General features: G+C 62.2%; 1 long non-coding RNA gene across 1 annotated transcript in view; it reads right to left on the reverse strand.

The window, feature by feature from the left end:
* LOC144240078 (uncharacterized) overlaps window positions 1-4,834 on the reverse strand; it is a 20,059-nt gene that overhangs the window by 14,957 nt on the left and 268 nt on the right. Inside the window, exon 2 of the long non-coding RNA XR_013337559.1 lies at window positions 4,004-4,052. This is a non-coding gene — a long non-coding RNA (uncharacterized LOC144240078). The remainder of the gene's footprint in view (window positions 1-4,003; window positions 4,053-4,834) is intronic.

The following is a 4,834-nucleotide window of genomic DNA, read 5'->3' on the forward strand; positions in this document are numbered from 1 at the left end:
GGGGGGCCGTATGTCTACTTTCACTCCGTCCTGCGTGTGCAGCAATACGACGCGCCCAGGGGGCCGCCCCAAGCCTCCCTCCGTGCCCGCGTGGGCCCGTCCTCGCCGCCCGCAGCGCACCGGCCCGTTCCCACCCCTTCCCCAGCTGAAGACCCGGCCCGGCCCCGGGGTGGGAAGGACGGAAGGACGGGGCTGCAGGAGCGGAGNGACGCCAAGGTGACTTGGACCCGAAGCCCCAGCCGGTGCCCGGGGCTCTCAGTGAGCGGCCTCTGGGCCCGGCCTCCCCTGGGCACAGCCAGCCTGGGGTGGGGGTGGGGGCCCAAGGGGCCTCCCTCGGCGGGAGGGCCGGCTGCCTGCGTGAGGGCCCCGGGGAAAGTAAAAACGCAGAGCCCCTCCTTCACAAGCAAGAACTCCCCGGGGCGCCGGGCAGCTCAGTCCGTTAAGCGTCTGACTTCGGCTCAGGTCATGATCTCACGGTTCATGGGTTCGAGCCCCCCGTCGGGCTCTGTGCTGACAGCTCGGAGCCTGGAGCTGCTTCAGAGTCTGTGTCCCTCTCTCTCTGACCCTCCCCCGCTCACACTGTCTCTCTCTCTCTCTCCTAGAAATAAATAAAAATAAAAAATAAAAAAAAAAAAGAAACTCAGCTCCACAGAGAACCCACCCACAGCCCCATCCTTACCCCAGCGCTAAGGGTGTGATCTGCGGGTGTGGACACAGCCCCCGGGACCCCCACAAAGTGGGCGGGAAGCCAGCTGGGGGCCCCACGCTCTGCAGTCCGACCAGGGAGGGCATTCAGCTTCGGCCCGTGCGCACCGCCCCGGCGATCCATCGGGGCCGCGGCCGGGATGCCCGCTTCTGCGTCGGGGGCAAGCGGCGCACGGCAGAGGCGCGTTAAGGGTCTAGCTGAGCGGCAGGCGCGCGGGCCTCCTGCAAACTCCCCTGTGGGCCAGCGGCCAGCTCCTGGCCTATCGCCCCAGCTCCTGAACAGCCATGTGCCTCAGCTGCCTCAGAGGGAAAGGAGGTGACATTAGAAGCACGTTCCCCGTTGTGCTATGTGACAGACTCAGGAAGTGACGGCGGGCCGCTCGGCTCAGAGCGCTGCCCGGCACCCGGCGGGAGGCATCCGGACACCTGTTCACGGGGCTGGCAGAGCAGAGGGCCGTGACCGTGTGGGGTCGAGCAGAAGCTCTGGGTTCGAGGCCTTGCCCCACGCTTCCCGCCCTGCGGCTCCTCTGAGCTCCGGTCTTCTGGCCTCTTGGTGGGGCCGCGGGCCCCGTACCGTGACTCATACCAGAGTCAAGGTACCTCTGGGCCCAGTGCTGACGCGCACAGTGAGCTCAACTGTTGTCCTCGGGCTTGTTCGGGTCATCAGGGCCCCGGCATCCCAGGAAAGATCAGGAAGGCATATGTCCCACCGTGTGGCCAGCACCCTGCGGAAGACTAAGCACCGAAGACTAAGCACCTGGAGCTGAGGCTGCGCCTGCCCTCCAAGAGCTCACTCTCTCCTGCCCCCTCCTCCCTCCCCCTTTCCTATGGTCTATTACAGAGGACTCCTGGTGTAGGGAGGGGGAGGGTGCGGGGCAGGGGAAGGGTGAGGTCAGAGGTGGTGCAGGGGGGGAGGTGGGGGGGCAGAGGGAGGGTGAGGGCGGAGGTGGGGCAGGGGGGGNGAGACGGGAGGGGTCCTCCGCCCAAATCCAAATCCAGCAAGTTCACCTGGAGGTTGCAGGGGTGAGGGCTGGAGAGGCGGGAGGGGCCTCTGGCCTCAGCTGCCTAGACCCCACATCCAGGAAGAAGGGAATTTCCTGAACCTGGCTTTGCTGTCCCTCATTCCTTTCGTGAAACACTGGACTCCGTCTGCATCCATAACGATGAAGACATTCCTTCACAGGGATGCCACCGGGGCTGCGTGCCGGGCCCCTGAGACACCCAGGCTTCCTCCTCCTCCCACCCCGCCCCGGGCAGCTCCGTGAGCCGCAGACGGGCCTGCATCCCCCTAAAGCCCCTGGAATTGCTGCCTCGGGGGTTTCCAGCCACAAGTAAGCCTTCTTTTCATGGGCAATCAGGCAGCAGCCCGGAGCAGGGAGGGGGAGTGGGGGGCACTGCTCGCCCAGCTGGGTCTCTGGCCACAGCGGGTCAGACACAGAGGCCTCTCCTGTCCCTGCCCCCAGGCACGGAGGCCGAGCGGGGGCACCCGGGCCAGGGGACAGCTGCGCAGTGACAGGCAGGACAAGCATCTTCCCTGTGCAAGAGAGGGACGGTGAGCGGGCGCCAGGCCTCCCAAGTCACCACCCAGGGTCCTCCCCACCTTTGGCCGAGGTCGCCTTCCAGACCCGCCGTGAGGTACTTATTGTGTTGTCGCTGGCACGGTCTGGGCGTGGAAGATGGACGCGTGCAGAGCAGCGGCCCAAAGCGTTGTCCACAGAAGCCCCTCTGCTCCCCCTCCCAGTGGAGGGGCATGGGGGTTGTCCCTGTGCACGTCAGGCCTGGGGGCTTCATTCACCGAGCACTCATCGCGCACCGAGGAGCAGCGTGGGCCTCGGATCTGGCAAAGGCGGACTCGGTCCCCACTCTCCCACTGCGTGGCCACGGCAAGCCACCTGGGCGGGTCCCTGCTCAAATGCCCAACATGACTGGCCCTAAAACCCGCCTCTCAGACACCTGGGGCACCACTGCTGTCTTACAGATGAACAGGTGTGCCCCCCGCCCCCACCACGGTCCGACCCCGCTGCGCACCCGAGGTCGGGTGTGGGAAGGACAGAGAGGTGTGTGAGCAGGAGCTGGACGGGCTGGGTTCAAATCCCGCCCCTGCCACCTACTGTGTGGTCTGGGGCTTGTTACTTAACCTCTCTGGACCCCAGTATCCCCGACCACAAACTGGAGAAGACGGTATCCGCACCCAGCTGACTGCTGGTATGATAATTAAATGATTTCATACAAAAGCAAATTAAAAGCTAGTAACACTTAAAGGTAAAGGTCTTTGCCCAGAGATTTCCCAGTAAGACCTAAATAAACGTGAGCTGTGCTTTTAATCACTAGCGTTCTTCACTCTGAAGGACAACGAAGGTATTTTTCTGTCTTTCCTTGTGTATGTCTTCGGGCCGATCCAAAAAACAAAACCAAATTGGTAGCAAGCCCACTGCCCAGAGATCCAGGCAGGGCTGTGGAAACAGACCCCACCTTTGGGGAATCGTCTGCTCCGTCTCAGTGTCGTCCCGAGGCCATAACGCAGGTGACCACCCCAGCGTCACAGGCCACCGCGGAGGACGGGCAGCTCTTGGCCGCCTGGCGCTCGGCCGTCTCACCCCCCAGCCCGCCCCTCATGGGCCTCTCAGTCCAGAGTGCACCTCCCAGCACCCACGGCCCATTCATGGCGGCCTCCTGAGCCACTTCCCTCGTGCCGGGACACAGGGCGTACCTCCAGGGGCTGAGTCACCTAGGAGGGGCTGGAGGAGACATTCGTCCCCGGCTGCCCCAGCTTCCATGTCACTTAGGAGGAAACGGGCATAATAAGGATTGAAGACGTCCGTAGAGTCTGGGCAGGGGCTGAGGGCTTGTCCGGGCCCTGGGACTCCCTGACTTGTCAGCGGCATGGCAGCCGAACGCTGGGCTCACCCGGGCACAGCGCGCCCTCCGGGACAGACTCTGGGCCCCTGGTATCAACATCGGGCGGCCAGGGCAGACCGCACCACATCGGAGCTGGTGTGGGGGTGGGGGGATGTGACAGCCACTGGCCACAGGTGACGTCGGCTGGCGTGTTCCCAACCTTCTCAGACCCGGGCCGACTGCCTGCTGGGGACTCTGATGTAGCCGGGCTCTCAGTCCAAATGCCCAGCTTTTTCCAGCCTGCAGCAAAGACTGACAGCCACTGCTCGGAGGTCACATCCTAACCCAACTTTCAAACTATGGTTCTTCTTTAAGGAAAATCATGATACTTAATCATAGCAAAAAAAAAAAGGAAAGAAAGAAAGAAAGAAAGAAAGCATAAAGAAAAGGTACGGGTTACCTGTTGGGCTGGAATGCGATCCCTCGTGTGCTAATCTGGACGCTCCATCCTGCAAACAGAGGCATTTGCCCTTCCGGGAACATGAACCTGCGATTTTGTCTTTCTTTCCAAGTGCATATGTGTCACTCGGTCCCCACCATTTGCCAAATCAATGGAAATGTACGGAATTTGCCTTAATATAAGCAATTATGAATTTATAGGATCGCTCGGAATCAACAACATAATAAACAACCTTTTCTAATGGTTAGTGTGGTTAGTGCCCTGAAACGTTCCGTGTTCACACAGTCCCTAGACACGGAGCCTGGCCTCTGTCGGCCGCTGAAGACAATGTCTGGGGTGGGGGAGGGGAGGCACCTCCGCTCGGATCACATGGAAATTCCTGCTCTCGCTTTGTTTTTTCCAAGATTGCCTAAAATTCCAAACCCGTTCGGAATCACCTCCCAACGACTTCTAGCGAGGCATGTCGCGAGGAATCCAGCGAGGAATGCGCTCCTGGGAGCCAGCGCCCCCGGGCGCCCGCAGGGGACCCCGCCGAGCCGGGGACCCCGCCCCGGCTGCACAGAGCACGTTTCCAACAAGCCAAGCGGGGACCTCACTGAGCACAAAGCCCAGAAGCTGCCGGGACGCCCTCGACAGGCCGGGCCCCAGGCCGAGGGGTCCGGCCGCCTCCAGGCTGGGTGGCCCTCGGGGGTCCGCAGGACGTGACAACCACCTACCCTTATCAGTTCTCCGTCCAACACTCAGTCACAAAGCTGGCTGGAAAAGTGATAAGGGAATGTGACTGGCGGGCGAGGAGGCTTCGATGAAGGCTGCAGGCCGAGAGGCGGGCCG

The sequence above is a fragment of the Crocuta crocuta genome, unplaced genomic scaffold (genome assembly GCF_008692635.1).
Source record: "Crocuta crocuta isolate KB4526 unplaced genomic scaffold, BGI_CrCroc_1.0 scaffold7, whole genome shotgun sequence".
Lineage (NCBI taxonomy): Eukaryota > Metazoa > Chordata > Mammalia > Carnivora > Hyaenidae > Crocuta > Crocuta crocuta.